The 12,012-nt window shown below is 39.3% G+C and overlaps 1 long non-coding RNA gene across 1 annotated transcript in view; it reads right to left on the bottom strand.

Moving 5' to 3' along the window:
• The window catches only part of LOC117817337, a 103,310-nt gene extending 92,907 nt beyond the window's left edge, over nucleotides 1–10,403 (bottom strand). Inside the window, exon 1 of the long non-coding RNA XR_004632125.1 lies at nucleotides 9,901–10,403. This is a non-coding gene — a long non-coding RNA (uncharacterized LOC117817337). The remainder of the gene's footprint in view (nucleotides 1–9,900) is intronic.
• Nucleotides 10,404–12,012: the final 1,609 nt, after the last annotated feature.

Here is a 12,012-nt window from a genome sequence, read left to right as displayed (position 1 = left end):
GTTGTGATTAGGGTTAGGGTTGTGATAAGGGTTTAGGGTTGTGATTAGGGTTAGGGTTATGATTAGGGTTAGGGTTGTGATTAGGGTTAGGGTTATGATTAGGGTTAGGGTTGTGATTAGGGTTAGGGTTGTGATTAGGGATAGGGTAAGGGTTGTGATTAGGGTTAGGGTTGTGATTAGGGTTAGGGTTATGATTAGGGTTAGGGTTGTGATTAGGGTTAGGGTTATGATTAGGGTTAGGGTTGTGATTAGGGTTAGGGTTGTGATTAGGGTTAGGGTTGTGATTAGGGTTAGGGTTATGATTAGGGTTAGGGTTGTGATTAGGGTTAGGGTTGTGATTAGGGATAGGGTAAGGGTTGTGATTAGGGTTAGGGTTGTGATTAGGGTTAGGGTTGTGTTTAGGGTTAGGGTTGTGATTAGGGATAGGGTAAGGGTTGTGATTAGGGTTAGGGTTGTGATTAGGGTTAGGGTTGTGATTAGGGTTAGGGTTGTGTTTAGGGTTAGGGTTGTGATTAGGGTTGTGATTAGGGTTAGGGTTGTGATTAGGGTTAGGGTTGTGTTTAGGGTTAGGGTTGTGATTAGGGTTAGGGTTGTGATTAGGGTTAGGGTTAGGGTTAGGATTGGGGTTAGGGTTGTGATTAGGGATAGGGTTAGGGTTGTGATTAGGGTTAGGGTTAGGGTTGTGATTAGGGTTAGGGTAAGGGTTGTGATTAGGGTTAGGGTTGTGATAAGGGTTTAGGGTTGTGATTAGGGTTAGGGTTATGATTAGGGTTAGGGTTAGGATTAGGGTTAGGGTTATGATTAGGGTTAGGGTTGTGATTAGGGTTAGGGTTGTGATTAGGGATAGGGTAAGGGTTGTGATTAGGGTTAGGGTTGTGATTAGGGTTAGGGTTATGATTAGGGTTAGGGTTGTGATTAGGGTTAGGGTTATGATTAGGGTTAGGGTTGTGATTAGGGTTTAGGGTTGTGATTAGGGTTAGGGTTATGATTAGGGTTAGGGTTGTGATTAGGGTTAGGGTTGTGATTAGGGATAGGGTAAGGGTTGTGATTAGGGTTAGGGTTGTGATTAGGGTCAGGGTTGTGATTAGGGATAGGGTTGTGATTAGGGTTGTGATTAGGGTTAGGGTTGTGATTAGGGTTAGGGTTGTGTTTAGGGTTAGGGTTGTGATTAGGGTTAGGGTTGTGATTAGGGTTATGATTAGGGTTAGGGTTTTGTTTAGGGTTAGGTTTGTGATTAGGGTTAGGGTTGTGATTAGGGTTAGGGTTGTGTTTAGGGTTAGGGTTGTGATTAGGGATAGGGTAAGGGTTGTGATTAGGGTTAGGGTTGTGATTAGGGTTAGGGTTGTGATTAGGGTTAGGGTTGTGTTTAGGGTTAGGGTTGTGATTAGGGTTGTGATTAGGGTTAGGGTTGTGATTAGGGTTAGGGTTGTGTTTAGGGTTAGGGTTGTGATTAGGGTTAGGGTTGTGATTAGGGTTAGGGTTAGGGTTAGGATTGGGGTTAGGGTTGTGATTAGGGTTAGGGTTGTGATTAGGGTCAGGGTTGTGATTAGGGATAGGGTTGTGATTAGGGTTGTGATTAGGGTTAGGGTTGTGATTAGGGTTAGGGTTGTGTTTAGGGTTAGGGTTGTGATTAGGGTTAGGGTTGTGATTAGGGTTAGGGTTAGGGTTATGATTAGGGTTAGGGTTTTGTTTAGGGTTAGGTTTGTGATTAGGGTTAGGGTTGTGATTAGGGTTAGGGTTGTGTTTAGGGTTAGGGTTTAGGGTTGTGATTAGGGTTAGGGTTAGGGTAAGGATTAGGGTTAGGATTAGGGTTAGGTTTAGAACCAGAACTAAACTTAAGCATACAGAACCAGAACCAAACTCATGCAAACAGAACCAGAATCAAACTCAACCAGAACCGAACCAGAACCGAACCAGAATCTAACCAGACCCGAACCAGAACCAAACCAGGAACCTACCAGAACTTAACCAGAACCAAACCAGAACCGAACCAGAACCGAACCAGAACTGTACCAGAACCGAACCAGAACCGAACCAGAACCGAACCAGACCCGAACCAGAGCCGCAGCTTTTGATCATGACACATCACTAATGTGGTTAATCTGTGTTACAATTATGAGGGGGCCATGGACAATTTTCTCACCTGTAAGGGGTCCCTGGCTCCAAAAAGTTTCAGAACCCCTGCTCTAGCTAGTAGGAGTCCAAACTCCCGATAGTGAAAACAAACGGAACAAAAAGAGCGACACAGCTGCACAGAAACTCCACGTTGTAGACATCCCTGATCATAATAGACATCGCCATGCAGGAAGACAGTTTAAACTTTTTTAAACCTCTGAGAGATCTTCAAATACAGAGTGCGTCTTTACACCCGTGCGATTTGTTCAGAGTTTACGGTAACTCAAATAAAAAAACGTGACATTTGCTTTGTTTTATATCGACCACTTAGCAGGATGAATATCATGATTAAGCAGGTATATTTTGAGTCTGAGTTGAGTTGAGAAACATTTGTGGCCATTTTTGTCATTCAGATCTATTTAGGTCATTAAAGCACTGATCCTCTGATCATTATTATTATTTAATTATTTCAATAAGGCAGCTTCCTGATTCCTTTGCAGGCTCTTTTGTTTTTTCTTAGCTCATTTTATATTTTTTGAGAAAAGAGAAAGCTGAGATGAGAGTTGCCCATCATTGTTACTTGGTTGCACTAATAAAGTGAAGTGCTGTACATCTGTGGTTGCATTATTCTATTATCAATTTGCCATAATTTTTAAGTATGTAAGAGATGATTTCATTGATAGCCATAGACTTTCAATATAGACTTCCACTGAGAGGAACATATTAGACTATTTAGGAACTAAATTAGGAACTAAATTTAGACTGTCATACCAGCTTGATCATCAATGCAAATGTCCTGGAAATGTCCTGGCAAATGATCTCTGGAAAAGAGTGGGAACCCTGTCATGATCTGTATGTTTCTGGTTAAGGCTCTGGCATAGGAAGCCCATTACCACTAGCAAAACCACTTATCTGGTAAGAGACTACAGATGTTTGTTACAGAGCTTCTTTGTACGCAGCTTACTTCTTCTTTAACTTTTTTAATATAGTTATATGTTAATACATCTTGCATTAACTGACACCTGTTAGCCATCATAGACAGCAAAAATGAAAGAGTCAGTCCCAAGTCTGAAATTTTCTCACATTAATGCTAAAAACACCCAGGATAATTGGAATAAATCTTTATAATTGGAGGGATCTGGACTCATACAATTTATCTTCACTGAAAAGCCGTGCAGCCCACTTCTAACAGTCCTCTTTTGACTTAATTTACTCAGATTTTTAGTAAGACCACAGTCCTTGTCGCAGCAGTCTCTGGTTACCCTTATGTCTTTGATGTCTTCCTCCAAATTTCCTCTCTCTCTTCAGCTGTCCTGTCTAATAAAGGCAAACATGTCTGAAAAATAAATGCAATAAACTGAAGGCGTTGGGGTTGCATCATGGGTAATCAAGGCACTAGGTTGTGTCTAGGAAAAAGAATAAGTGGAGTGAAATTAAGATGGATGTGCAATTCTGCTGTTTTTTTAAGAAAGTTTGAGTATTGAAGTTGTTTCCTGCTTTGTCACATTAAACCTGGGCAACATACCGAATGGATTTATGACTCAGGGCAAATACCTTTAGGAATCATCTTGACTGCAAGCAAGAAAGCCATCACACCGAAGTGGATGCAGAAAAACCCACTAACAAAGGACAACTGGACTGCAGTTATTAACAAAATATATTCCATGGGAAATCTTATAACCCATTATCTGTGTAGATGATACATAATGTTTTGCACTATTGAATGGCCTGGAAGAAACTCCCTTTTATTTATAAAGAAAATTGTTAACCTGGAATTGTAATAAAAGACAGTCCAAACAATTAAAGTTTGACTGCATATGGGTAGAATGCTACTTTCACTAGAGGTGGCAATTGCAGGGTAACTCAAGGCAAAGAACACAAAGTGTCCCTAAAAGGTGTAGGAGAGGACTGTAGGATGTATAAGGTGGTATAAGGCAAATATCTATGCATTGCCATGAGTATGATAGTTGTATCACACCTTTGAGACACTACTATATTTCTATATCAATAATCTTAACCATAACTGATTCTGGTTACGGCCTGGTTTGACCTTGTCCTGCATGTGAGGAATTCTGTCTTCCAACTGTGAAAATGTACATCAACATCCCCATCTTGTCTAAAAGTCTAACAGGCTGCCTCTATTCATAAAATCTCCTTTGAGGTTAAATGCTAATACTATAAATCTAAATCATGTTTGCGGAAGCTTGTGTACAACACGGGTCGCTCTGAGGCATCTGAAGAGGTTCCAAGGGGTGGTTCAGTAATTTAATTGTGCTGAATGAAAAGCACACTGTATCCCTCACAGAGACTGCTGGATGCCGTCCATCCATTCTTCAACACTTTATTAGATCCAGTTGTTGTAAATAACATTTTGAAATGCATGCTCAACGGATCAAAATCATCAGTGCTGGGACTGTTTAGGTTTTCTATAAAATGGTCAGCAGGCCTTCTTTCTACCAGTGACCTCACTGAGGTCAGGTTTGTTTTTGGACTGGATAAGAATTGGCATGCAGTACTGCTGAGCACATTTTAAAGTCAGTGTGTAAACACTATCAAGAGAGGTGAGACAGAGGAACGGGCTCACTAAGCCTTGTCTGACAGCATTATCATGGCCATTGGTAACAGTGGAGGGCACAATGTAAACAGCTCTCTCCCACATGCCGATAAACCCGGAGCCATTACAGGCTGGAGCGAGGCCACGGTCTGCATCCTAACATTATGTTCCGATGAAACACATGCACACACATGCTCACATGTATGCCTATACACGTGCACTTCTCACATGCACCATGTATACAAACACACACACACACACACACACACACACACACACACACACACACACACACTGTGTGACAGAACAAACAAAGCAGGATATCTGCTTCTGTTGCTAGGATACCAGCTCTTCTGGCTCCTGAGTAATTCAGGGTGACTGGTGGCACAGACGGCTCCAGAAAATTAACATGAGCCACACAACAAAGTGGAAGTAACTTTTAAGTTGATGCAAAAGGAAATCACATTAACAAAGCTGGTTTCAGTTTGAGGTACAGGTCCACAGTTTATTAACCTGCTGCCATCATGAACATCTCAAATCATCTGTTATAAATGATCAGGAGGATGACTTGAGCCCTGTTCACGTGGGATAGGTTTTTTTAATCCTGTGCAAATCAACCATAACACTATTCATACAGGATTTGTATTACCGTGGGACCGCTAGTAATTTGTGAACTACCCCCTGACATTAGTGTTTAATAATTTACTTTCAATTCTGATTGAAAATGCTGAGATGCTGCGCAACATCTGACTTGTCTCAGGGGGCAGCATCACACTCTACAGCGCACAGCCTGCCAGAAAACCATGAAAAGAAGAAGACGTCCACATACGGTGAATTTCCACAAAGAACGTGTGTAAACTCTGTGTTGGAAGTCTGAGGACTTTCCATTTGACGTGAGCATCAGAAGCTGTCAACCTGTACGTTACTGTCAACTGCAATTTAAAAATAAGATGGACCAGGAGAATAACAAAACGAGGGAAAGCACCCACAACAGCTGCTCCCTAAAGACAGACACAGATAACCGAGTGTCTCAGCGCCTCCAAGGCCACTGAGCTAGGATGAAATCCAAAAGAGGCCTCAGACATTGAACTTGCACCAACGTCTGTGATGAACTTGATTAACTTTGGTTTATCTCAGGACTACTCATCAATAATTAACTTTGTTTCAACTTGGGACAATGCGCACACTCACACCTGTCTCTGACATGTGAAGAACATGTGACCAATGTGAATGACATCATGGAGTTTCAGCACACACATAGAGACACACACATGCAGAGGGACAGTGGGTGTGTTCTAATGCCCAGTGTAACACTCACACCTTCTGCTCAGAGAATAAATATCAGAGCTTCAACACAAGTTGAGAGGCGAGAGGGGCTTCTTTTTCTTAAAGCTCATGCTTGAACTTGTTCTTCTTCTTTAGATGTTTCCTAATTAGTTTGATTCACTCCTTTGAATTAAAACCATGGGAATTATCTTAGTTAAGTTTTAATCTCATGGAAATAAAACCATGAAACTCTTGTAGATAATAATGACTCACGAATCACTCCCAAAAAGGAGTATGGAGGTTCTACCCTATAGAAATCCTCATAAAGTAAGAATCAAACTAGCATCTCATGGATAGGGTTGGTTAGATAGATATCAGAGTTTGACATGTCTCTCACTTTCCAAGGATATGGTTCAGTCTGTTTGATGCTACAATATACAAAAAAGGGAAAATAAGAGTTTGACATTTATGTGAACACCCAATTATTCATAATTCTAATAAACAGTTAAGAACCTCAACTCAAGTTTCTTCCATTCTCATTACAAACAATTCAAACAATTTCAAGCAGTATATTTAATCTCACTTATTTTTCGTTTATTTGAGTCTCATGGGGTACAATGAGGCAGTAGTGTACTAAAATTAAAGTCCTGTGCTGAAACGTTAAAGATGGAAGGTAATGGGATGTTACACCTGCAGTATGAAGCTGCAAACATTTTCCAAAGAGGGTATCTCTTTGTGTAAGAGTACATTAAATAAAGATCTTAAAGACCGGAGAGACTACAACAAACCTATTATGTTTGGAATTTTTCAATGGACCCATGACAGCTGTTTGGGACAACCTTTGAAAATGAACTGGTGTTTTTTAGTGGAGATGTGGTGGTAGTGTTGTACTCCACCTGTAAAGTACAAAATGCAAACTGCACTACACTGAGCCAGTACATGTCACTGTGTCTGCGTTGACCTGTGGCCTCTCCCCCCTCACTTCCATCGTTGGTCTGTTATTGAGCAATTATGGCCATTGATTTTCTCTCTCCCCTCAGCACACCTCACGATGACAGCTGGCCTCTGTAAGTGGTCTCGCTGGATTTCTAACTGCTGCCCTCTGTGGCCACACTATTTGCTCCAAGATGTGGCCAATTTAACGCTCTATTCCTGCTCCGTTGCCTCGAGGTGTACTGTACAGAGAGACTCTTTGAGGAAGAAGCAGACAGAAGCAGAAGCAGTTGTACTGTGTGAGATTTGTCATGAATCAGTTTCTTTCCTACTTTACTCAATTTTTCATAGCATGATAAGCAGATGAATTTTAAAGGTATCCACCCAAAATCTCTACCCACCTACATCCCAACACATCAAATGACAACACATGTCAAGATGACAACACATGTCAAGACATAAATCATTCAGGGGAGCTTCACCTTCAGCTGTTATCAGGATCCTTTTTCATGTTTCATTCAAAGTGTCACAGTGACTGATATGTTTGACAATCCAAGGCTGGATTCATCTTTGCAGGCTCCAAAGCTGCTTTGGTGCAGTGAAACAGCTTTTTGTTTCATTCAGGGCATACATTAAAACACAGATAGAAAGCTTAAAGGGAGGTAAAGCCCGAGTTAAACCTCGTCACACCAACATATTGTTTGTGAAGAAGATGTTACCTACAAACGTCATCTCTCTGCTGCTTCATGGCTCTGCATTCTCATACTTTGATCTGTCTGAGAATACTTTCCAATTAACAGACACAGACTTGGGCTATAATCAAAAAACAGTGTGAAATAGCTTGATGTCATTACAGGGTGAAGGAAATTTGAGGAAGCTAGAAAGCCCAAAACACTGCCTCAATCATGGTGTGAACGCTTGTGCTCATAGGTCAACACTTGGTTAATTTAACTTCTTTGTAAGCATAATTGTCAAGAAGATGTTTTGCAAAATGAATGCATAATAATAATGGATAATGAGTCATAAATGGAGCAGGTGTAATGACAGGAAATTCATTGAAATGACAGCCAAACACAGCAATCCACTAGATTAGCATCAACAGGGAAAGACATGTCAGTTACGTTACAAAGGATTATTACCTTTTCCCCCTCTCTCTTTCTAACACTCAAACTCAAAAGAGACTCACATTCCACAACAAAACTAAATATTTCACATGGATACTGACGTTTTGAGATTGAGTCTCTTTTTACAAGAACCAACCAACTACTTGAAATCCCTTTTTTCTCTCTCAACTACAGTTTATCTACTATCAGGTCAGGGCCCTTAGTATTTGGTTGTGAAAGATAGATAAATAACAGATGGAACAGTTCATGGGTTGGAAAGGCATATGAGGTTGAAATGAGCATGCGGCAGGGTTTCATAAAGCAAAGAACAGATTCAGCCACTTAGATGTGTTTATGGTTTGAACAAAAGTATAGCTAGTTGTCACAGAAACATATCCCCTTATGTGAAAATGTTGTTATAATATTAGGTCAAGAATATGGCAGCCTTCTGCTCTACATTCAACATAGATTCATGATCAGTTCCCCTTAAGGGCTGAAAGATATGGCTGCAATAAATAGGAATGTTGATACGAGTACTTATGAAGCATTACATAATATATAATATATAAATATAGCCATTCAAATGCAAAATATAAAAGGTGTAAATTAAAAACAAACAGTCATGGAGACAGATATCTTCATGAACATATAGGCAGTATAAAAAGTGTAACTATGTGGAACTACTTTCTTTAATTTGGCATATGATTGGTCCAAGTCCTGTGTGTTTGGACAATTGAAAAAAGCCCAAACTTATATTCAAATATTTATTTCATTCTCAATTTTTGTGACGATACCCATTTATGATCATCAAAAAAAAAAAGAATTAGGCCTACAACCCTTCAGTTTGACTAGAATTATAGAGATCAACAATATAAATTATGATTAAGAAATTAAGTTAAAGCTAAAACAAGTTGACACCACTTGTCAGTTCAGCATATTCAGTGCCTCAGCTGCAGTAAGCCTCCCAAAACAAGCAAAAATCCAGCAAATAGTCAGGTGCAACTCCATTATGCATACCAGAATTTAGCCTGCACCATAATCTACCAACTACTGCAACACCCACAAAAAGAGCTCAGCCACAGGTACACTGTAAGTCACAATGCTTGAGTGGATAGTTTGTTAACACCAATAAAACACACAATGTGAGAGACAGCATAATTCATGATTAGTTCCCCTTAAGGGCTGAAAGATATAGCTTCAATATATAGGAATGTTGATAAGAGTACTTATGAAGTATTATATAATATAGAACATATAAATATAGCCATTCAAATGCAAAATATAAAAGGTGCAAATTAAAACAGAACATGTTGCTTTGATGTTCAGAGTAATGCAGACAAACAGCCATGAAGACAGATATCTTCATGAACATATAGGCAATATAAAAAGTGTAACTATGTGGGACTACTTATGATTGGTCCAAGTTCTGTGTGTTTAGACGAATGAATAAAGCCCAAACTTATATTCAAGAATTTAATTTTATTGTCGATTTTTGTACCCAAAATACCCATTTATGATCGTCAAAAAAAAAAAAAGTAAGCCTACAACCCTTCAGTTTGACTAGAATTATAGGGATCAACAATATAAATTATAATTAAGAAGTTAAGTTAAACTAAAACAAGTTCAAATCAATGCCTTGGCTGCACTTGACCTCCCAAAACAAGCAAAAATCCAGCAAATAGTCAGGTGCAACTCCATTATGCATACCAGAATTTAGCCTGCACCATAATCTACCAACCACAGCAACACCCACAAAAGGAGCTCAGCCACAGGTAGACAGGTCGAAATCACAACTCTACAATTGATAGTTTGTTAACACCAATATGACAGCTGGCACAGCGACCGTCTGAATAAACGCACTTAAAAACACACTTCAGCAGAAGCTGGAAAAGCCTTCAAACAATCATAGTCAAGGCAGCAAATGCTTACCGGTGACAGGTGAGGCTGTGATACTCCAGGACATTTCATGAGGGGCAGACAAACGGTGTCCTTGTGGCAGGATATGAGGGCCTTCTGGTGGAGGTGCTGCACCTTGTAGTCCAGTATGAAGACAGCTGCTCACATCACATCTGAGTGAAGAACTGCACGCCGAAGAGAGACGCCACTGCAGCACGTGGTTATTTCATCCTTGTTCATGTCCAGCAGCAACTTCAGACGACCGACAGGTGAGCCATGATAATTTCTGCGACGTTAATGCAGAGCCAGAAGTCAATAAAGGTTACAAAGCGCCTTTTTTCAAATACGGGGGCCCAAATTGGGCATGTATCCAATCCATACGCCCTACATTTTAATTACTCTGTTTCCTCTTAAATTGGTTTGCTTCATTTATTTACTCTCGACCTAACATTAGATAACTAAAGCTGGTATCCCAAGAGCTGCATAGACTAAACAAAGAAATAACTTGGCACAACTTTTCTCACTGGTGTCATCAATCAATGGCATATGGTCTGGCTTATCACAGTGACCAGCCAATTGTATTGTTTACTAGTTAGCCTGATAAAACTAAGGCCACCTCAAGGATAAAAATAAGAGTTGAGATATCAAAATTTAAATCGTATTTTACCACAATAAAGTCGTAAGAGAAAAAGGTTTTATGAAAAGAATAAATAATTTGTTTTTTTTTTTCTATCTTTACGTAGGCTAAAATAAAATATAGGCTGAAATGAGGAGCGTTGTTCATTTTGTGAAGTTACACTCAACAGCTGAGGACAAACGGCAGTTGCAGAAGTGTGCACAGGCTGTCTATTAACCTGCCCTTCTTCATAACAGACTGTGTTTCTTGCAAAATTGTTTCAGAATCCCTATACTAATAATGCAATATAAAAGATTTAGTCTTCAGTTTTTTCTAAAACTTTAAGTATAACTTCACAAGATGCTCCATGTTCTTCATTGAAGTTTAGGTGGCTGCAGGCTGCTCTCCTGATCTGTCCTTTCAAAATGGGATGAAAGCTAACCATAGTGTGAGACTATGACTTCTTTCTCATTAATGTACGACTTTACCCTTGTAATACTAAATACTAAACCATAAATATATGACTTTGTCCCGTAAATTAACAGCTTAAAATCTCTCTTTTTTCATATTTTTCTTTTGATAAGGTGACCCTAAACTCTGTTAGAAGGTTATCTCTTTATCACAAGAAAACCAGCTGTGTTTCCATCTTGATCTAGAGTAAATACTTGTTTTATTGAAAAAAAAACAAACAGCATTGTCATCTCAAAATAACAAGGTAAGTAAGTCAAGATCTTGAGTAATGGCACGACAGACAGCTGCCTGGCACCAGTAAGTGTATCGTATTTAAAGCACAGGAATATCACATGACCCAAGGTTTGCTACACATTGACATGATTAAATACTTATCAAAAAAAAGAAGAATTTTGTCTCCTTCTCTAAAGACAGCATTCAACAGTAGAACCCTTGTTGTGCCAATTTATGTTCAGCTCTAGCAGTGCTGCATTTCTTAAATCTCGCATCTAATGAGTGCTAATTCTTTACAGCTAATAACTTCATTCTTCTCTTGTTTTTAATGTATTTAATCTTTTGCACATATTACAGCTTGTCCGGGTTCCTTCAGCTATCATGTAGTCTATACAGTGTGTCCCTACAGCAGATGAGTCCTATTTTGTACACATAAAAGAAGTCAATAGGCGGGTGTTATAAGTGTTTGGTTATACCTGGGAGTATAACTAAAAACCTGGGAGTATTTATAGTGTTTCTCACACTCTGCTGAAGTTTCATGAACAGCTTTGTCATTTGTAATGCCATGTTGTTTTTGTTATGTTACCGAGTCTGTTTTTTTTTTTTGTGATTTAGTTCTGGAGTCTTTTTCTATTTTTCAGCTCAAACTCATGTGTGTGCTAATTCTTATACGCTGTTGTTCCCTTTGTTTGTCAGACAGTTAATCACTGTGTTGGGGCTGCTCTCTGCCAAACCTTTTGTTCTAACTTGTGCAAAGAAAGCCTTAAAAAAGAGACATAAAAGCTTTCAAATGTATAATAATAGGGTGTTGATGTGTTCCACATTTTTTCCCACAGAAATGTGTT

This window comes from Notolabrus celidotus, chromosome 8 (assembly GCF_009762535.1).
Source record: "Notolabrus celidotus isolate fNotCel1 chromosome 8, fNotCel1.pri, whole genome shotgun sequence".
In the NCBI taxonomy this organism is placed as follows: Eukaryota; Metazoa; Chordata; class Actinopteri; order Labriformes; family Labridae; genus Notolabrus; species Notolabrus celidotus.
The sequence above is the reverse complement of the archived record's forward strand: the minus strand, read 5'-3'. Positions and strand labels throughout refer to the sequence as shown.